The sequence below is a fragment of the Melozone crissalis genome, unplaced genomic scaffold, assembly GCF_028551555.1.
Source record: "Melozone crissalis strain CALT ecotype California unplaced genomic scaffold, PUWL_Pcris_2 ptg000009l_1, whole genome shotgun sequence".
NCBI classification, from domain to species: domain Eukaryota; kingdom Metazoa; phylum Chordata; class Aves; order Passeriformes; family Passerellidae; genus Melozone; species Melozone crissalis.
In genome coordinates, this window is record NW_026535787.1 from 9235771 (window position 1) to 9259120 (window position 23350).

The 23350-nt window shown below is 38.8% G+C and overlaps 1 protein-coding gene across 1 annotated transcript in view; it reads left to right on the forward strand.

Moving 5' to 3' along the window:
• Positions 1 to 15075: 15075 nt before the first annotated feature.
• ROBO1 (roundabout guidance receptor 1) overlaps positions 15076 to 23350 on the forward strand; it is a 680236-nt gene continuing 671961 nt past the window's right edge. The window contains exon 1 of the mRNA XM_054270279.1: positions 15076 to 15097. The gene's annotated coding sequence lies outside the window, so the exon portion shown is untranslated. The remainder of the gene's footprint in view (positions 15098 to 23350) is intronic.

Sequence of the window (23350 nt, forward strand, 5' to 3'; positions counted from 1 at the left end):
GATATGAAGAACTGACATTACCAAGTGGTTCTCAATTCAACCTCTACGCAACATTAAAAAAACTTGCCAAGAGCTGATGAAAGATTTTTTGCTAGGAAAAAAAAAACCAAACAAAAAAACCCCAAACAAAAACCTTACAAAATGGCCTTTTTTCCATATTTAAGAGTCACCTTCAAAAAGAAAAATTTAAATAGCCTCCAAGATGGTAAAGTAATTTATTGATCATTTTTAGATCTAAATTTTAAGTAGAATAGAGTACGAATCATTGAAAATATTTGCATGTAGGTCACAAGGTTGTACAAAAACTCCCTCTAAGAAATTTCTAAAATAATCAAAGGGCCATTATAATAATTTCCTGGTATGTCCTGCACATTCAAAACTCTGGTTCAGAAAAGATCTGTTAAGAATGATTTCTCAAGGGAAGACTATGGAGGTAACGTGATTCAAAGGCTGTCCTGACCAAAAATAAGGTTGGCTGAGGAAGAAAATTGGTTCACTATCCCTGAATTTAAACACTAAGAAATGGAATTCCAGGTCTTTTTATAATTTCCCCACAAATATAAGAGACAAACCAAATGCCAAATTATTGACAAGGGGCCAACACAATTTTAAACCTCTATCTTTCAGGAACTAGTAGCCTATATTAGAATTGGTCAAAAAGTTACCACAAAATCAAAGTAAGCAACCCATTTCAGACTTAGAAAACAACATGGTCTTAACCAATGCGTTTTGTTAAAAATTTTCTATTTTGTTAAAAGAAAAAAATCATAGCCAGGATGAGAACAGCCCAAATCAGGACCACATTGTTATTTTCATATACAAGTTCACACATTATATCTGGTGAAATCCAGGAACAGGCTGCAGATGCCCCATCCCTGGATGCTCAAGGTCAGGTTGGATGGGCCTCTGAGCAACCTCATCCAATTGAAGGAGTCCCTGCTCATCACAGGGGCCGTTAGACTGATTACCCTTAAATGTGCCTGCCAACCTAAACAATTCTATTATTCTGTGTTCCATTCTCCTGACAGTTTAACCATAAAAGTAAAATTTAACTGAGAGGAGACGGGATTTTTAAAACAGAATTAATAATATTTCTCTTAACTCTAGAAGTTCTACAGTTGCTGAGGCCATTTCAGTCATTCCTCAACATTGCTCTGGCTAAACATCATATGTTGATGTTCCATGAAAGCAAAACACAGATTTCCTTAACCTAGAGATCCCAATAACAACCAACACATCCTGTACACATCTACCTTCATTTACTTTCTCAAAAGAAATATCCTGGGGTGATTAGTTCCCCCTCCAATGGCTCCAATGGATGTCACCAGTAAGTGTTAAGCACAGAAGCTACAGAGAAGTTGAAAAATGAGAAATCCCTTTTAAGCCTGTTACACACTTCTCAAAAAAATTTGGACGCCCAACATGTGATACACTTGAAATAGAGGCAGCAAGAAACACTTGTGATTTGTTCCAGCTGAAGGAGCACAAGATCACACTTGGTGATTCACTAGAATTAGTTTCTGTCAACTCAGTCTCAAACATCTGCTGCCACAACACCTGGAATTTGTTCTACTTCACAAACAGAAAAAGGATGCAGCACAGTCAACACCATGGCAGGTTTCAAAAGAACTCACTCTGCTATAAAGACAGAAATCACATACGTTTGACAGAAGAGACTTGATCTTTCCAAGCATATGATAAATAGGGAAAATATATTTATACCCACAACAAATATTGATATACTATAAAAAATATAAAATATACTTATACCCAACAAATGTTGATAGTTTTCATGAAAATGCTGATAGTTGTCAGGAACTGCTGCACTTCAAATTGTTGCAAAACACAGTTTCCTTTGATTATGATATCTCAAGAGTTACTCATTGTTTCTTGTGAATAACTTATTGTAATCTCCCCTCTCTCCAAGTTTTCATAGGCACATTATGATAAGTGAAAAATATTTCATACTAGTAGAATAGATGCAGCCTTCCATTGTTCTTGTTTTTCTTTCTCTTATTTCTTTCAAACCAATGTTGTTTTTCTCAACAATTTAACCTCTAAGATACAAAAAATACCCTCTCTAATAAATCTAATAGGGTTTTTAAGTACAATTCAAATATTTGTCTCAAACTAGACAACACGCTATTTATTCTTTTAAATAAGCTTATGTTGGCAATAAAAATCAAGAAAGAAACATAGATGGTGATGCAATGCCCGAGGGAATATCGAGTTGAGTTGTGAAACAATAAAATTTCTTTCCCTTGTGAGTCTGAGATTAAAGGCTTGTGATTTTGGTAAAAGAGCCATGAGTAATACATACAAGTGATGTTTTTTACTGCATGAGATTCTTTTCATGCACATCCCTTATTTCTTCAAGATAATTCAGATAATCAGCAAGGCAAAGACAACAGATCACATTGTTCTTGGTGTTAAACAGATAATCAATACTCCGAGGCAATAAAATTAAATGTTTGAGCTTTATTAAACTTTGGAGACTGCTGGTGAATAGCTGGAAAATAAAACAACATTAGAAGTCAATTAGCATAACCATTATAGCAAAATATTTGCTTTTTGTTCCACTACAATAGTGAATTATAAAATAAAATAAGTGAGCCTGTAAGCTCATTGTTACAGCCATGTGAGTATTATATATCTATTTTACCCCAACAAGAATAAAAATTTGTAATGCAAATGTAGACTGAGGCAATCTGCATGAAAATCCAATAGAAGTTAGGTCATAACAATGAACTGAATAAAACAAAGCCTGGCTCATTAGGTTTCTTGGTTTCAGTTCTTCCTTCAGGTTCTAGAAATTTGTAGGTGATTAGAGGCTGGTGTGTGCCATGCACTCCTGAGCCATCCAAGTTATTAAGGAATGCAATACCCCATTAATGTATATTAATTGAAACTACTTAGTGTTCAGAAATAAACTGATTAAGCATTTTAATGGATTCAAGCAAAACATTTAACATTACAGGCTTGAATCTAGAAGCCTGCAGATCTCAGATAACTCCCATTAAGTTTCTTTTTATAGTTGTATACTGAAAAAATGTTTAAATCACTGAAGTGAGCGAGTCCTACTAGGTTTAGAGCAGAAATTCAGTTTAAATTGAATCAACTGAAGTAAAATTTTATAAAAAACAAAGGCAGCCAAAAAAAGGCTTCACTGTATATATTTAAAGTATACCAAAGCGCAAATTAAAGCTTTGATAAGTTTCAGTCTACGCAAGTTTATTTCTGCTGTCTGAAGCCTGAGAATGACAAAGACAAACCTGTTCTAGGCAGGATTAGATGGGGAACCCTTGTACCAAATGTGCTCCTGTATCTTATGTGTAAATCTAGCTTTTCCAAACATCTGCCTCTCCAAGGGATACTTTTATCCACACCCAGCTATCGTGCAATGCTACATCAATAATAACACATAAAACCCACATCAAAAATACATATGGAGGCCTCCAAGGAGCTCCCATGAAATGGTGGGTATAGAGGATGTTATATCCCAGCTGTGACCCAGCTGACCTGACTGCAGCCCCCTTGCAGCATTTTCAGCATGGAAAACTGATCACAGAATGGATCAGGTTGGAAAGGATCACAATGGATTGTCTGGGCCAACGTTCCTGTTCAAGCAGAGCCAAAATGCTCTTTTCTCATCCCAGATGTTATTGCTGACACATGGGGCAAGATATTAACCTCCCCACTCAAAACTGAAGCCATTTTTTCCCTCCTAGATCCATTACAATTTCACTTTAACGAATGACATGAAGTCTTAAGTTCCAATTAGCACAAAGAAAACATACACTCCAAGAACCTGAGAACCAACATAAAAACAGCAAAATATGTTTTCATGGTGTTTCCCCAAGCAGAGGGAGTATCAGCATTGCTAACAGTGATCTCCAGTTATACACCAAAATAGGACAGCTGTTCCTGTAAAATTCATTGTAAAACAGTGAAAACCTGACTTTCCAGAAAGGTTGTTCCTCTTCTGCCAAAATTTCTATTCAAATGGAGATTTCAGGCTCTATTGTAGACTTTTGTTTAACAGTTACTTCAAGAATTTCCCAGCTGCTTTATTCATCAATCATATCATCACCTCCAGCAACATCGACTCTACCTAATCTGTCTATCTGAAGCTTTTAAAATAGGCTGATATGGTCTTCATTAAAACACATTTACCTCGCTGCTGAAAGCACCAGTAAAATTCAAATAAGAAAAGTTTTGAAAAAGAAGTTTTGGTAATTAAAATGTAAGAATTTTACTATTCCTCTTTTGTAATAGTGGGAATGCCAATTATTACCTCTAATTCTGCTTTTTCATTTAAATTATTTTAGTTTAGCCGACAACATTTGTATTCAGGTTTAACTTCAGGCATAAATATTCTAATATTAAGAGTAGTATTATTTATATGTGCCTTATTTTAGTTGACCTAGCTTCACTAGATTTCTGCAGGTGAAGGAATAAAGTGAGATAATAACTTCTCCAAGACTATTCACTAAGAAAATTGTAAAAATAATACTTGTACATATTTATACAAGCAGAAGCTTGAAATTCAGCAAGCGTGTGGAAACTATATTTACATTGCTTAGAAAATAAATTAAGCTTTATTGATCAAAATATTTCTATTAACATTTTTCTCTGAGGAGGCTTTACTGATTCAAGTCTTCAGCATGGTTCTCCTGCACACAACACAGCTCCTGAATGTAACCTACTCATAAGGCACTGCAGAGTTGTGATTATTCCCCATTTACTGACTTGGAGATTTGTCTCAAAACACAGAAAATCATTATTTTCCCCCTCATATACAAAATACTCACTGCAGAAGCCATCATTAGGATTAGTGTTTTCATCATTTGTTGCATCTGTGGCTTTAGAAAGGAAACGTATTTGTGTCTCAGGTATTACCATGGGTTTCACATCATGCTGCATTTCCTTCCTTGGTCTGGACATCATCATTCCTTACCCCCTCAGACTCTGGGATTCAGCTTGTCAGTGCTCCTCACTGCTCAGTTTTCCTGCTGAAGCCCAGAGAGATCCTGTTTGGCTCTCAGCAGTCATTACTCATCTCCTCAGCCTGCACTCTCTCTCTGCTGTGTGTGACCCCTGTGAGCAGCCAGTCCAGCAGGCTCCCTGCCCACCACACATCTCTCTCTCCAGACTGATTTTAGACTCTAAAGTTTCTCCCCCCCCCCTTTTTTTTAACCCCCAGCTATCATCCACTGCTTGGGATGCTTCCGTTCCTCCCCTAAAAAGCAAGAGCTGCTTTTAGCCGCTTTTAAAACCACACGGAAAATCACCTCAATATTCAAGCTGGAGTTTCAGTTCTTGATTTCCCAAGAACTCCCTTCACCTTCCCAAGCTGTCAAGTCTCATCAGCAGTACAAATTGCCAGGAGGAAAAGCAGTTGGGTTTTTTTTGTTTGTTTTTCATAAGGAGTTTTATTTGGTGATGTCAGGACTTAGGGAGTTCTCTTGAAAAGCTTCACTGAAAGAAAACCTGTGTATTTGTCTGACTCATGAACAGATGGGCATATCCCAGGAAGGTCTGCATGGGGAACATGGATTTCACCAAAACAGAACAGGAGACACTTCTACAGCTACAAGATCTGCTTGGTTTTCACTTTCAGACAAGTTTACATAATACATTTTTCCAGAAGCCTTCTAGGCAATATATCTCTCTGCCTCTGGATCTCTGTACTAATCCTCATGGTTGTTTTTAAATTTTAAAAAGACAAAATATGACAGCAAATGAAAGAAACCAGAAAATTGCTAACTGATTTTTTTACTGATTGATTTGTGTCTCATTTCATGCTATTTGTCTTCCATTCCCACTACAAGGAAAAACATGAAGTTCAAACTGAGCAAAAAGAAAGCAAAGAAATTTGTATTCATTTTCTAGAGACTACTATGAAAGGAACAAGACATCAGAATAAGTGACTATACAGTGGAAAAATATAGTCACTTATCTTGTGACCATATCTTGTGAATATAGCGACTTATCTTGTGGAAAAGGGCATTTTTTTCTTTAAAATTTCACTTGCTATTCATGTTCTGCCCAGCCTCAAAATCACCCAAATAACCCTAACCATGGAAAAAAATTCAACCATCCTTCTACCAAGAATATCAACTGTTAACAATAGCTTCAAATTTAGGCAAGCTGGGACTGGACTCAATGATTCAATGTCTTCAGAAAACAAGGAGGCTTAACAAGCAGTATTTAGTTAGAGAAAGAGGAGATAACAGCAGTAAGAGAATAAACACTGTAATGTAAACATGATATTACATATAATATCCTATTTTTAAAAATCATCTTAAATCATATCTGCATGCAGAATTTAGGGGTTTGTCTCTACTTGGCATATCACTGAAATAAAGAACTTGGCTGAATGTTATTACCTCCCAAAATTTAGTGAAAACACAAGAAATCTCTCTTCTTTTAGACTTGTCCCTAAAATTAGGCAGAGCTTTGACAACACACAGCCTCCACACAACTTCTCCATGTAGACCAAATGAAGCCTAGGTTGTCTCTCCAGAAACATTAATTATTATCTAATTAATTATTATCCAATGCAGCACCCAATAACAACACCTAATTCTTCAGCAACCCCTCAGCACCAAGCACAGCCCAAACATGCATACATTTTTGAGAGTACCAATGTCAAAAGAGTAGAGAAACAGATGTGAAAGGAGAACAGAACTTCATCTAATCCAATCAGCTGACAGATTTAGGGACTGTTTGTTGATTTCTGATGGTTTTAAGGGTAACCTTAACTGAAGTGGAAAAGAAAAAAATCAGTATTCTTGAGATTGCTTTAATAAAAAGCTGATTTGTAGAAAAAATAGCCAAAACCACAATTCCAGGTTTTGAAGAAACAGCATGTGACCCTGTAACCACAGCACAGCAAATGCTTTCCAGTGAGAGGGGAAAAAATAAAACCACAAAAGAAAAAATAAAAAAGGAAACAAAAAATGCCTTTCAGTGGTGTAATGGAAGATTTTTTGGGATGAAATTCAACGTCATGGCATAGGAATGGTTTGGCTGATAACCAGACCATACCAATTTGCTTTGAAAGTGCTTCAATGAACCCTTCTGAGAGAAAAAATCTGTTTCCCTGTTGCACAGCACTTCAGATAATCTCCAGAAAAACTCCAAATCACAACGTTTTACAAAAGAAAAAAATCTTTCCTTGGCTTTTAGAGTTCCCCATTGTCTTATTGCAACCTGAATTTAATATTTCCTATAAAACCATTACTTCCTCCAAAGTAAAATCAGGGATGAAAACTGAAGGAGCATTATAAATTAAATTGGAAGGCCTCCTCCAAACTATCACTTACAATAAAAATCTAAAAATTAAATTTAAAACCCTAAACTACTGTAGAGACAGTATTTTAGAAAAAATATATCAAGAGTAAAAGGAAAAATTATTAGAATCACATAAGCGATAACATTCAAGCAGTAGATTTACAAAAAAATCCATGCAAATATAGAATTGCTCCCTATCAACAATGCTTAAATGATTTTGCAGAATAACCACAAACATGTAAAATTAAGAAACCCTTTTCAGGTATTTATGTAGTTTAATTCCTATTTCACCATCTAACAAGCCAAGTTCCTGGGAACCCTTCCAGATATGGTATTGCTCATTTTCATCCCTTAAAACATATCCAAAGTCCAGCTGAACATTTTGGTTTCTTTCCTTGTCCTTTTTGTTTCCAGTTTTTATCCTTGCCTCCCACTGTTCACACAGCATTTTCATACCTTAGAAAATTAAATTAATTTGCCAGTTTACTCAAACTCTTAACATAAATTAGATTGAACTAGTTCAGCTAAGTTAACTTGCCCTCAACCAGAACAACCCTTCTTGCACAAAACAGCAAATTATTCCCTCCACAAAGCTTACAGATTCAACAAACACTTACACACAAAAATAACATGAGTTTTAAAAGGCCCATGAAAAGCCCATATCATGCACATACTTGCCTGCACATGCTCTCAGCCACAGCACTCCTTCCATAAGCCCTCTCCAACTCCACCCCTTCCCTCCCATGGGTCTCTCTTAAGGTTTCCCAAACAAAGAGGAAACACCTGCAGCCATCATCAGTGACTTAATCAGCATTTTCCCATCACTGAATCATCTCAGGAGGTTGGTTAAGAACAGGAAGACCCTTTAGTATATTCTAGCTCTGGATTTATTCTTCCTATAAGTCATATGGTGCAGCTAAAAATAAATTCCAGGATTTGAAAAAAAAAGAAAGTGTCAATTAAAGGTAGCTATGACAACCTCCCATCCACCCCTGTCTCCCTATTGACTAGGATAAGTTCCTTCTACATGTTAAGGCTCTAATTAAAAAAAAAAAAAAAAAAACAACAAAACAAGCCAAAACTACTAAAATATTACTCTTTTCTGATGTGTACAGACCTTGAAAATTTACTTTCTCTTCCAAATATTTTTCTGTTCATAAAGAATGTATAAACTATGATGGAGCATGACTGAGAAACCAAGAATTAAATGACACAGAAGCATTACAACTACACTAAGGAGATGCAAAAAGAGTTCTGAATTTAAGGATACAGTTAACTTTATTGGCTTTTCTAGAGTTTGTGTGTTAGATAAGAAATTAGTGTTTCTCTAAAAATACCTACCTTTTTGTTAGTTGAATACTCTACTCCCTCCCCAAAATATTGCCTTAACAAAACATTATTGCCCAACAGTTAAACACATACATGGGTGAATTGAAAGAACTGCCTTCTAAATTTATGACAGAACAGGAAGATTTCCATTAAAACTTGCTCTAGTTCTGAGGAAAAAGGATCTGAAACAAGATAGGACTTTATTTTATACACAGCAGTAAACTTGCTGACATAATTACTTTGTATTCCAGCCCCTTGATACATCACACCCAAACAAAAAAACCAAAGCACTTCACTAACTTTTTAAGTGTTGTATTGAGCTCTGACAATACTCTCTGCTGCCGTACACACTTAGAGGCTTTTCAAATAGGATCAAGTGTGGCTGGGGTGAGTCATCCTTTACAAATCATTGATTCACAGGGAGCACAGTGCCAACAGCACAACCTGCTCACCCTCTGTCAGCAAAAAGCAAGTGTAAAAATAACAGAGCAAGAATATCTAGAGCTGCCACCCTTCTCACATCTCTTAGTGCTTCAGCAAGAGCCCAGGTTTTGTTGAAGGATCACATTTGATTGTTAGCAGTGGCAGCAGGAGATTTGTGAACTCCTGTAGAGGATGGAATGATGGGAATCCAGGTATCCACTGCTCCACGTCCTGCAGCCAAACACTCCTCAGGGGACACTAATCTTGAGATTCAGATGCCTACAATAGCTCAAAATCTCATGTACACCTGAAGATTTGTGCTATTAGAGTGAATATTATTTGTGCTTTCTATACTGTTGTTTCTAGCATTATCTACATCACATAGAAAGGAAAGGAACTGCACCGTTTGGGTTGTCTGTTTCAATTTATTTTGGTATATTTTAAATCAGGGAAAAATTGCCAAGATTTGCTCCAGTGCTGGAAGACGATGACCAAGGAAGCACTCGTCCAAGTTCATGTTTCAAACCAAAATGCAAGCTTTCATGTTGCTGAAGCTTTCAAGGGATGTGAGTAAGACAAACTGGCAGCTGCATCAGTGGGTCTAGTTACCGTATCTTACTACATTTGCTCCCTTAAAATCAAATGTGATACAATCTAGAACTGATATCTTCCACAGATCTAATCTTTTTTTTTAGGCATGCTTTTTAAATTTTTGGTAGAAACTCTGTCAAAACTATTTTGAGAATGACCCTTTGGATTTCTTTATCAGAAAGAAAAAGAACATAGAAAATTAAAGACAACAGTGTCTGAATCAATTTTCTTCAGTCTTTACTTTCCTCTTCATTTAACAATAGCAAGAGTTCCTCCCTGACGCTTCACTTTCCTCTGATAAACACTTCCAAAGTCTTTTTTCTTCTCCCGCAGTTTTTGGAAGGTCCTAACTAATTTAGCTTCTTCCTGACACTATCTTTTCCCTGCAGCCCTCACTAAATGCATATATGTAGCTTTCCTATTTTTCACGTTTACTTCAAACTCACTTTAACCTTCAGACTTTATGCACCACTACAGCTCACGACTTGGTCTTTGTTTTTATATGTTTATTTGTTCAGGTTTTTTTTTTGTTTTTAAGTTCTGAAAGCACACTAAATATATAACATAGAATGATCTCCCAATGGTAAGGTAACCAATTTCACAATACACCTCAAGAGGTAACAATATAGAACTACAGCAGAAAACATCCAAACTGTTAACTCCTCCTCTACATTAAAAAAACAAAGAACAGAAAACCTTCACTCTCCCAAAATATAGGAGGCACAGGGAGTTATGATCTGCAACTATTCCCCGCAGCTGATAACAGATGTCAATGGGACTGAAAGTGTTTTGGGCTTTGGAATAAAAGGATTGTATAAGGGGCTAAATATTTGACCCTATAAGAGGATGAGGTGCTGAATGTTCCCCTTCAACTATATCCTTCATGCACTGCAACAAAGACAGCTGCAGCTTGAGTTCACAAAATCAGTCCCTAGTCCTTCCCTACACTTTTAGTGTAAAAAAGTTTTTTTTTTTTTGTTATTGTTTACTCTTATGTACGGACCAAGGTTTCTGCTCAATACAGTATAATTTTTGTATATATGTAGGTTCATGCATGTAGTGGTATGACAAGGAGGAATAGTTCTAAGCTGAAAGTAGGCTTTGATTTGCTATTAGGGAGAAATTCTTCCCTATGAAGGTGGTGAGGCACTGGCACCATATTACTCAGAGAAACTGGGAGTGCCCCATCCCTGGAAGTGTTCAAGGCCAAACTTTCCCAAAGTGTTTTAGTCAGAAGCAATGAGATGGCAGGAGCCTCAGATGTTTCTCCAAATAAACTAGCAAATTCAGATAATCACAAATAGAAATTAACTGCAAGAATAGAAGTGAAAGGTTTTTTATGTAGATGACATTCATATTTGGGGAAAAAACTGGACACAGGGGAGCTGGTGAGGTCTCTTATAGTTTTGGGGACAGCACAAAGTCTGCTCTTTCATTACTACACTCCAGCAATACCTAGGCATTTCCAACATGTACACTGCTCACTTGAAATGTATCCATATGCCTTATATGTTTTCTGATTATTCTTAGCCTGGGAAAGGCAAAACAAGCTTGCCAAATATGTGTAATCTTTTTGCATAGGAAAAAGCATTAAAGAGTTAAAAAAAAAAACCCAGACATAACTCTCTACAGCTGAATCTAGAAACTAATCACCATTAACTTGTACCTGAAAACATCTTCTCATATATTACTGAACTTCTGACACAATCTGTGCTGCTGTTAATCAATAGATATACATATTTTTCTCCCACATTAAAATAATCATTACAAAATGTTATTTAAACTATATTACACTGTGGTCTCCTTATCACAAAAAGTTCCATACCTTCTTGGTGCTTCTTGTGGGCAGCCTGTCAGAACACGGACTCTTTCTTCTTCACAAAGCAGCCAACAGACTTCTGCCCACCTACACACCCCACTACTTTTATAGCACTCTTCTTCTCATTGCTTACACCTGTGGCCTGTTAAAGTCAGGCCTGCTCCTCATCTTTGCTAATTGGCCCAGCTGCAACTCCCTAGGGGCAAAATTACTTTCCGCACGATCTTTATTTTCTTATATTCTATCCCCCTACATTATATGAATGCTTCTACAGAGAAATCAAGTATTATATTTGAACAGCACTTTTGGTCAAGGGGACAAATCTGGTCACTGCCACTGGCTTTGGATGAGGTTATCACAGCATGCTCATTCTGTGCAAGCTATTTCCCTTTATGCCCTGGATTTTATTTCACACAAACATAGGTGTTACCTCTTCCCTTCCTGCACAGGGATGCACGCTTTGCTGATCACCAGATATAAAAATGTAATGCTGATATATGACAGCCCCCCTTTGCTTTACTGCCTCCCCATGTCCACATAAACTCCAGTCACTTTCCAAGGGCAAGCTGGGCACTAACATGGGCCATCACATATGCTGACCTTGGAAACTGTTCCAGAGCAAAATTCTCCCAAATCACATTTGGCCGGTACATATGTAAAACAAGAAGATTCTTAGAGATCTAGGAAATACTGAAATGTAGCAGTTATCTAAATTTGTGTTGGATTTTTACCCACTGAGTGCATTATAATGATTATGCATCATTGATGTTTACTCTTAAACTGCAAAGGAATAACTAAACACATTATGTGCAGCCTTGTTTATGTCATGTAATGCACTATACACGTATTAGGCATAAATTAATGCAAACAAGGAAACATGTAAGCACACAAGTATTATTAATATGTTTCAAAGATCTTTGTTTAGCATAATGTTTTATTTATTTGCTTGTCTTCCATCAAGCTATTAGCTGGAGTGATAATTGATCAAGCAATTGCATTTTAATTGTGGTAATAGAGCAGCTTTGTGATTTATTCCTCTTTGTTTTGTTTCACTACAAAGTAATCATCTCTGCTCAGATGTCTAACCACCCACCCAATTTATCTATTGAAACAGTTTCACAACCATATTCCATTAATCTCTGTAGGCTCTACAATGGCCATAGTAATTTCTCTCCTTCACAGGGCAATTTCTTAATTGTGATAGTGTTGGTTATTGCCTCCTTCATCCGCACATATACTAATCCACTCTTTTTTTTCAAATTTGCCAATGATTTCACATTACTTTGTTAAATACAATAGCCCAGAGCCTGTTATCTTTTAAACTGATGTTAATCAGAAATCTCCTTAAGGTGATGATGGCAAGTGTAACAGAAGAAATAAATTATGAGAGGCATATCCTGAACTCTCAGGTAAACACAATTGGTTCCAAGCAGAGCTAAAGAGAAACAAAAACAAAACAGTGAAACAGTATTTGGCCAAAACTGCAAACTACTGCAACATCTTCCTTTACAATTCATATTTACTAGTGCAATAGGCAGCTGTTCTCAAAGTAACACAACTGAAGCTTAAATTTCTTCTATGTAACAAGAAAAAATATGTATGTGTACCTACACTGATAACTGAAGATGTGTATTCAGAGAAGATTGTCTAAACAGATAGACTGTTTATTAATTGTTCTAGTATACCTCCTCTGACAACAGAAATGCTACTTGTGTGTAGCATTTATCTAAAAGATGAAACATCCAAAACAAAGCAGCAACCGAATTCAAAGAACAGAGAGTTAGAGGCTTCTTGCTACAAGATGCACGTACTTGAAGATGCAAGGTGTGAGGTAGATCTGAAGAGCTGATTTTGACCCCATACTCGTCAGCATTTCTCTCACCAGAGCCTACTGATGCACAAAAGGCTGACTTTGTCCTGCCCTCTCTGTTGCTCTGCTCCAAGGTGTACAGTGTACTTCTTTCAAAGAGTGATCCTGAGAGTCCAAGAGTAGTTTAAATACTTGATTTTCCTCCATGTTTTACCTTGTTTCTTTCTATGTATACCTGGTCAAATAATGGGATAGTGGCAAATAACCTTTTGCTCTATGTATGACTTGTCAATAATATTTGTAATGTCTACATTAACTAGAGTGTAAGGACTTTGCCATATAAACAACACCTTACACATAGGACTCTTGTCCCCTTGTCTCTGATTTCCATTCTTCTGTGTAGGACAAGTGGCATGTTTAGGCTCTCAACAGCATCAGGCTTTGCAATATATTGCAGGCTTTGTTCCCAGATAATCTTCATACACTATTTAAAAGACTTCATTACATACACAGTTTTAAGTCTATTAATGGTTATTATCTAAATGCATGTTTATTATATAAAGTATATTATCTACAGGTAGCAACAGAAGTTTGGCTATGTGTGATACTCTTTCCAATATAAAAGTGCTTACGTTGCTTTCATTTCTCATTATGTTGACCTTTGTTGTCATTATCCCACATTTACCCTCCATGTAGCCGTTGATACATAAATGCTCCATCTGTTTTTTGGTCTATTCACTGTCTGGATTTTCAAATGGGGTATGTCCCTTAGTCCAACGATTCCTTGCATCCGAAAATGGACTACAATTTAAATAGCATTAATAATAACATTATTATCATTATTAAATGTCATTAATTGTGTCTGTCTCTGTATTCTGTCATGGAGAAAACTTATGCTGATAACTGGTTTTTTTTTTTTATTTTATTCTCTTTTAATTGGGAATAAGTTGTTTAAATGTAAGGAATGTTTGTTTACTCTTTTTTTTTCACTGAGGAGCGGATGTGCCCTTGGAAAGCCATAACTTGGGAGAGAAAAAGCATAGGTAAGTGGAATTCAATGAATAATTGATCACTGGAGTAACTACATAATTATTAGGGAAGGTGACAGAGAATGGTGACAGCGCAGCAGAAGGGAAAAAAAAAAAAGGCTGTAGATAAATTAGACGAATAAACTCCTGTTTTTTAAAAAAAGACACATTTCCCGCACCACACCGCACAACAACCCTGCGAGAGCGGCCGGGCAAGGCGAGATGGCAGGGCGTTCTTTCGGAGCGTGCCTTTCTCCCGCCCGAACCTTGCGGCACGCATCACAATGGGCGCGGTAGCGAATCAATGGAGCGGGACTCGCCCCTGCCGCCGTCCCCAGCCCGAGCCCGCCCCGGAGCCGCCGCTGCCGCTCCTGCTCGGCTTTGTGGCTCTGCAGGACCCGGGGGGCGCCGCCAATCGCAGCCGCTGCTGCCGGGCTCTGTTTGTGTGCGATGCCTCCCGCTCCCAGCCCTGAGAGTAACGCGGGCAGCGGGGCCGAGAGAGTCCCTTTCCGGAGAAGGATTTGATTTTTTTGTTTTGTTTTGTTTTTTGTTTTTTTTTTTTTTTTTTTCCAAGGGTCCTGATACTGGGAAGAATCCGGTTTCACCCCCGCTTTTATTCAAAAGTCTGCTGAACAGCTTGTCGACTTCAGCGCGCTTCCTCTCTCTCTCTCTCTCTCACCGTCGCTCTGCCTCTCCATATAAATACACGGAGCTCTGTCCTCGCCCTATGCAAGGAAAGTTGGGAAGCACCGCCTGGATGATGGAGCCGCTAGTTTTCTGAGAGCCGCCTGATCCCGCACGGTGAGTGCCACAACTCCCGGAGTACCGGGCGGCATCCGCAGGGACGGGATGGCCTCTCCCGCTGCCGGGCACCGAGCGAGGGAGGCGACACTTTCCCGGAGGCGCCGGGAGAGGTCCCCGCGGCAGCGGGGATGCGAGAGTCGGAGAGTGGCGAGTGCGCAGGGCGGGCGGTCCAACAAGTTTCTGTGCGGGTACCGCCGGTCGGGAAAAGTTCCCGGGGGCTCTGGGGGTCGCATCCCCCGCTCCTCCGGCCGCCCGCGGGCTCGGGTGGGATTAACAAAGAAGTTTGGCCGCTGCGCAGCCGGCATCCCGGGCGGTCTCGGGGCGCCTCTCCGGGGGTCGCGGAGCGGGGGATCCGCACCGCAACTTCTGCCGGGGCGCTCCTGCAGCCGGGGCTTTGTTTTCGCCGCGCTTGCGGTAACCTTTCCCTTCTGCTGGGGATGCCGCCGCCGAGGAGCAGCAGCGCTGAGGGGGAAGCGCTCTCCTCTCCCCGCGACGGGAGCGAAATTGCGCGGAAGGGGGGAAATGTTCATGTATATTTGTCCGTGTGTATATACATGTATGTAGGTGTATGAGCGTTTTTAGGCATGGGAAGCGCAGCTCCGGAGGGGGATGTGACAGCGTGCCCGCCAGCCGTGGGCGGGGGAGCGCCTGTCTCCCTGCGCAGGGGCGGAGGGGATGCGCATCCCGCGGCGGTGCGGCCGCCTCCCCGCACAATGGAGCGGCACGGCGGGGCGGGGGGAGGCGGACAAGGACAAGGAGGAGGAGGAGGAGGAGAAGGAGGGAGGTCGTCCCCGGCTCCGCCGCAGCAGCTGCTCCCGCTGCTGCAGTGCCGCAGCCCCGCGGCGCTCCCGCCCTGGCGGAGGATGCTCGGCGCGGTGCCCGCCCGGCCAGCGCTGGGTACCGCGCCCTCCCCGCAGGGAACCGAGCCCCGGCCCGGGGCGGGGGGAGGCGCTGGGCAGGCTCCTCTCGGTCCCTGCCACGGGGGGCATGGAGCAAGAGCCGCTGCTTCCGTGCAGGGTTGGCAGCCGGAGTGGTGCCGCACCTGAGTGTGAAAGTATTAAGGAAAAAAAAAAAAAGACATAAGGAGAGAGAAGTGCAAAACACACACGCGAAATTCAGGATGCAATTAACTTTACCTGTAACAAGATCAGAATTCGATTCTTTTTTTGGTTGTTGTTTGTTTCCTTCATGTTCATCGGGATGTATGTTAATTAATGATTGATTACTCAAAAATGGATTGAAATGGAGTTAGGCTGGTTTTCATTCCAATTTCACATTTTAGTTATAAAAAATAATTATTTTTAAGTTACTGGTTGTGCTGAGTACATTGAAGATCTTTAGAGGTTTTTTTTTGTTTCTTTTGAGGAAAAAAACGTTTCATGTCATGCCCATGTTTCACAGATAAGTGAGTAGAAGAGATAATTCTCTAATAGTAGAGCATTGTGTGTAAATACATGTTAAGGTTCAACTGATAGGCAAGAAGTGGCGTTTGGGAAAGTTCCTTATTAAGCTGAAGTTCCTCCTCTTCACTTAAGGAAAAAGCAGCCTTTGTTGAATGGAGTTGGTAGACAAAACAGGTAAAGAATGTCCTGTTGTGTTATGGAGTAGTAAGGCTAATCTCCAAACATCACATCTGACTTGCACTACGTGCTGCATGAGTGTCTTCTCACATCTTGCACTGCTGTTCATTTCAGGGGGTTACACTGGCATGAAGAGGCTATAGGAGCGTGGAAAGAGAGACAGCTTTTGGTGATTGGGGGCAAGGAAAGGAAGCAGAAAGCTAGTAAAATTATTCTAATGATTCTCAGAGTAATTTATTGCTTTTCAGTCTTACAGCATAACCAGCCAAACTTCTGCAAGCTGTATAGCAATTTTGTCCCAACCCTCTACAATAACCGGTTTCTGAAAGCATCTTTGGTGCCATGGCTGATGCTTGCCTAGAAGCTGCACTGATTTCCATAAGAATCCTCATAAAAACAAAGGATGCATTGGGGAAACTTGAAACAGCTTAGCTTGGTGATTGTTGATTGACTTTTTAATCACTGAAACGAAATTTCAACCTTTTCCTCTTGCTTTCCTTGGTAATATTGAATCCTCAGTATTGAGTATTGACTAGTTGAATATTGGGGAAATGAGGAGGACTCAACCAGTTTTATAATGAGGCACCTGCAAGATGACAAAGACATCCCAACAGGCTTTTAAAAACAGGGAAGGTTATTTGAGTCCTGTTGCTTTTCTTTATTTCTTTTATTTGGGGCTTTTCTTCTTTTCCCTCACTTTGTGGACTTTTTATATTGTCTCTGATACAATTGACTTTAGACCAAAATAAGCAACATAATCCATATTATGTGGACCTTATACATAAAAAGTATTTCCTTCAAGTAACTTTTCAAGGCACATATGCACAACTGAACTTCAATCTAAGCAATAGAGGCAAATATGTTATTCATAGGAGGCTCAGATTTTTATTGTTTTTCCAGGAAATCAAAGGAAATTTCAGTGTATACAGATAAGTAGATGCAATATGCTTTACCAATGTGTAAAATATTAAGCAGAACCGAGACTTGACAAGCCTGTCTTCTCTCTGGGATTCCCTGACATGTTTTCTGTGGCATGATTTAGCAAACTTGTATGAGACAACACGTAAGTGTGTAAACAAAGGAGGAAGAAATAAAAAAGAATGATGTGAGAAAGGAAGGGATTTATATTTTCTATGTCTTTTATCTGAGAGCAATTCCATGGCCTGTGATGCTTCTGTGGTGGAATAAGCTGTCAAGCAAATGAGTCTTTAGGTAAAAAAAAATGACAATTATTGTGATTTTTATTTTCCCAAATTTTGCACCTGCCCTTTTAAATCTGTTCTGTGTCCTCAGAAATATCAATCAATATTGAGTATCAATATCAGAGTATCAATCTCATGTTGCTTTGCTTTAGAGCCAGACCTGAACTGTCAGGTAGCAGGTGACACAAGTTTTGTGTGTAATGTGTGAATCCATCTGAGGGTTCAAACCTGTGCTTGCGGAAGAAAGAGATGGAGATTTAGATAGTGGGCTAAACTTTACTTTTTCCATCTATTTGTCTTTTCCAGATGCCCTTTTCTGTGTCTTAAAATGCAAATTATGGGTTTTTTTAACATATATAGTGCATGCCCTTGTATTTCTGTACAACCTTGTTACTTCCTTAACTTTGTTTTTGTTAACATACAAGATCAGGAACTTTGCATATTTTCATTTCTTCTGTAGAGGAAAATAATGGAATAATTGCATATCACTAGTAAAGTTTCTGGGTAACACTTTTTGTCAGCAATTTATTTTAAGTTGTATTAGTCAAGCCCTGTGAAAATATTTCAGGCTTTGGTTCCAGGTTCAGGAGGAACATACGGCCTAATGTTTCTTAAACCTCTCTCCATGATTCATAACATGATAACTAAAGCAATTTGAGTGGATTTACACACATATTTGCCTGTGTTATAGGGAAAAGAGTCTCTTCAAGTAAAGTTTAGACAATTTCAAAATTCTACATTCACCAAAAAGATCCATCACATAACAGAAATACAAAGAGAATTATCGTGCGTCCTCCCCAGCACTTACATTATAGACTTAAAAAAAAAAGCCGTAAAAAGGACAAGGAAAATAAATAACCATAAAGAACTGTAAAACAAGGATCTATACTTGAGCCTGTAGGTTAAACAGCACATTAGATTTCACAAGACTCAAGTAATCCTTACCGTGCAGGGAGATACAAAGAAATGTTTCTTCCAATCTATAAGAGACTTAATAGATACTCTATGTTTCACCTGTAATACTCTGTCTGTCTAAACTGCTCAGTCCATAAATCTTTCATTCCCTATCCTTCTTCTAATCATCAGCCCCATCAGTTCCCTCTCCCCATTGCCAGTTTATAGTCTGTCCAAACACATCAATCCTTTGCTTCAATTAACTCTGTCCTACAAACTTCTCCATTCATTAATCTGTCCTTGCCCACAGTGAGATCCAAGGGTGGGCCATCCTCCTTCCTCCCCTGGCCATCTCTGTGTCAATACCATAAGGGCATTTTTGTTTCCTTCCAATCCTGTATCATCCATCCTTTCTTAGCCATTTTCAGATCTGCTCTCCAGGTCTGCCAAGTCATGTTCTCATAGAGTAAATTTTTTTCCCTAGGTCTCCTCTGGCTTTTTCCTTTGTCAGTTGTGAACACATTAACTTTATTTGTCCTCTTTCCATACCCAGCTCATCTCTTGCTCCTCAGTAAGAGGAGCAAGTTGGTTTGATCCTTTTACCAGCAATATGAATGTGGCAGGAGAAAATGAGTTGGCAGGCAACAGCAGTGTGCATTTGTGACCTACTGGTTGTCCCCAGGTGAGGGGAAATACTGCTAGCTTTGGTCTGACTTTGTAATACAACTGGTTTCAGACAAATACTCTGTGGTAACGTTTAAATTAATCTAAGCAGAGTAGAAGCCAGAGCCCAGAAAGCCTTGTCTTCAGACAAATGCTTGAGTTTCTGAGCCACAGACTTTTCTTATGTGCTGTTTGGGACTTTTCCTCCTTGCAGGCTGGGTCAATAGAGATGGAAGATGTTCCTTGTTCATCTTTTATAATCTTCCCTGAACCATAACCCTGAATAGTGTGTTAGGAACAAGGAGGTGTCAGAGACCTAAAACAGAGTCACAAGACCTGGCAAGACCAGGAGCTGAGGTCCCTTCATTCCACATAAAGAAATTCTTTCCCAATATATAATTCCTTTTCCTTCTCCTCAGTGTTTTAAGTAGCTGCCATGGATTGTATTGCAGTTCAAACTGCCTGGATCTTCACCTGGCTCAGAGCACAGGGCTTCCTTCAGCCAGGGTATGGCATTGAGCTCAAAGGTCCTTTCATCCTGATTCTCTATTGCTGTGAGGTTGATTCAAGCTCCTACCTGAGAAAGTTCTGCATCATTCCCATCCCTCTGGAGAAACTTTCAGACTGAGGAAAGAAACACCTTAAGTAGCAATCAGAATGTAGCTTTTTCTAGATCACTTTCTTCAGTTTAGGGGAAATCGTTCTGCATAAACTCTGGATTTCCCTCTCAGAGCCTCTGTGTGATAGAAGAAATGGGGAGGCATAAAAAATAAACTTAAGTGTGCATCTTTGTTATTCCCCATAACAATGAAGTCTGTTCTGCTCCTAAAAGCAGCATAAGAATTTGACTCATCTGTTCAAATAGGATTCACTTGCCAACAATGGTGACTTTTCACACTAAGTTTGCTTTAATGGTGACTCCATATTAAAAAAAAGAACCATATCTGACTATGTCACCTACTATATCACTCCTTGATGTTTCTACTATTTATGTGCCTGTTGGACCTCAGACACAAGTGTCAATTAAACACTTGGTTTGTTTTATTTAATTTTTTGTTGTGCTTCTAGGTCTTTTCTTTCTAAAACTAACTGTAGAAAGGTAAGGGAAAAAGTTTTGTCATTGTAAGACCCTGTGAGCAAATGTGTTGTTGCAAAATCACATTTTTTATTGTCCTGCAGTACATTCTAAAAAACCCCCAAGGCTTAAGGAACTTTTTAAAGTCTTCATTGCCACTTCAACAGTCAAAATAAATTAGTGATAGAAAGCACCAAAAACAACCCTAAAGATGAAAGGTAAAGTCATCCTCCAAACTAACATAGGTGTAAGAACAAATGACCTAACTATGGAGGAGATTCACTGCATATGGTGCTGCCTGGGGCAAATGTGGAAATCTAAACAAATTGCAACAGTGTTTGTAACTTGCTTTTGTTCCAAGAATGCAAATACTTTAGGATTTTACTAAGAACAGCTGGACAAAAGAGTTGTAAAGTAATTTTCATTCCTTATAGAACTCTCCAATTTACATAACTTCTAACTGCAATTCCTACCACACCCAACATAAGATGTGAAAGTCAAATGCTTTTCTTTCACTCTCTTTTATCGCCAGTGGTAGTTGTGACTCAGAAAAGTTACTCTGCAAGTTTATGTCTCAAATCCACCCTAGCTGTGTAAAGAATTTTATTAGTGATAAATGAATTTGAGGATATGTCTTGACTCTTTGAACCCACGCTTGAGTTTTTATAGCTGACAACCGAAACAAAAAATCTTTTCTGTGTTAAAAAATCGAACAGGAAACTTAAACAAATTTTCTGCAGGCAGACAGGACTGCAGACAATTCTAACTGAAATATTTGAATGTAATAAAGCCAACTTCAGTCCCCAGATAAGCCCCTGATGCAGCTAAGTGTTTTTGGCTAATAACCCTTCTGAATGTTTTTCAAAAGAAGAAAAAAGCTGTTCTTGAGAACATTGCACCCATAAGGTCTAAGGAAATTCAAAAAGTGTCACTGTTTCCCATATCAGGGTATGGTTATCAAGTTTAACTGCCTATGGCTTAAAAATGAAGTGCTGAAGAAACTGTTTTAAATAACTTTCAGATTGGGTGTGCTGTCCATGGATGAAAGCAAGGCACTCTTTTGAACTATCTCCATTCTGTTATGCCAAGATAGGAACACTTCCTCTGGGTGCAATACGAGAGGAATGAGAGAATGGAAAGTATGGCAGGAGGAATTAGGAGGTCCAAATATTCTTCATCTTGCATGGAGGTTTGACACTGTGAGTTAAATTTATCTCTGTTTGCTGAAATGTATTCTGGAGTAACCCAGAGCCTGTGTGTTATAGTGAAACTCATATCAGGAAACTGCCACAGTAAGGAAAGTACCACCAAATAAATAATGAAAATTACTAGATGGCAAACAAAACCAAGAAGCACTTCTCCTCTAATGGGAAAAGTGTACTTTTTCTGTAATTTTACAGCCAAGGTGAAATGAAGATTATTACATCATTTGTGTTCAACACATTATCCAAACAATAATTTTAATTTTCTAGTTCCTCAGCAATGTGCAGGATAAGAGGTATCTCTCTATCTTGAAGCATTATCACAGCTGCAAAAGATCAAAACCATACTTTAATCAAATGCACCGAGTTCTGTCTATAACAGTTCAACTTGAGAAGTACAAAGCTTTCATTCTTGAAATGTACATGTAATGTATAAGATACAAAGTTAGCTCTTGGACATGTTTTGAGATAGTGAGGTTTTCATCTTAAAAGTTCTGATAACCAATATTAAAATGTAGTCAGCATAAATGGCTGAGAGAAGGATGGGCGTTTTCATGTCTCGCCATACTCAAACTCAATTGCAGAGGGTGTTGTGTTTCTATCACTAGCTTGTGTAATTTAAGTGTTTTTGGTTTTATTGGCATGTAAATTGCAATTGCAAATTTCTTTTTCTTCTTTTGTTCTTGTTTCTCACACTATAGATATAATATGAGCAACTCTCCTCATATTATATCTATATAATATGGTCCTCACAGTGACCTTTTTTTCTTTAAATAAGAAATAAGTCACTCAAAACCTCTGCTAGGAGGAATTTGAAGTAGGTGATCTGAATGATTTCATTATCCTCTCTCAATCTCGTTCCTTTAATGTCATGTATGATAGAGCCAATGTGCAAATATGCAATATCCCATTCACACTGGCAATGCAGCTCACAACTATATTTCTGTAAAAACACATATTCTGGATATTGTTTGTTTAAATACTGCAGCCTATTTTTCAGGAAAGGTTATCCCAAGTCTGCTGGAATAGATTTCTACTGTCATTAGGCTAAATCTCTAATTTGTTATCTGAGGTCACAGATATTTATTTGTATGTAAGGAAAAGAAATGCCAATAGGCTCAAAGTGGCTCTCTGGGGTTTTTTTGCTGATGGTCACTCTCCTTGCTTATTTTAGGACATTTCTTAATAGATATAAGTTTGCTTTACTTGATAAATAGCTTTAAGTGCAAGTGCAATAATTCTTTTGTACCTTTTCCCATTGATTGATGCCAATGAAACAATTCCACTTTATGCAACCCCCAAGCAATAGGCAGCACTTAAAAAGATGAAATCAGGTGAAACTGATCTTGATCTTTGCCAAGGCATGCGGAATACTGCAAAGCAAAATGCATCAATTTTATTGTGATAAAAATACATCAATTTTATTGTGATACTTTTTGTGAGGCTGCAGAGTCCATCATAATCTGCTGTTGCTAAAGTGCCCTCTGTGCCCAGCATCACCCAAGTCTGACTAATGAGACACAAGTTCTGTTCTAATCAGCAGAGATCAAAGGAGGCAGTGGCCATAACCTTGCATTGATCCAGAGAGAGCCCAGCCATAGGAGGAAGGTGTTATTCAGAATGTTTCTGTCTGG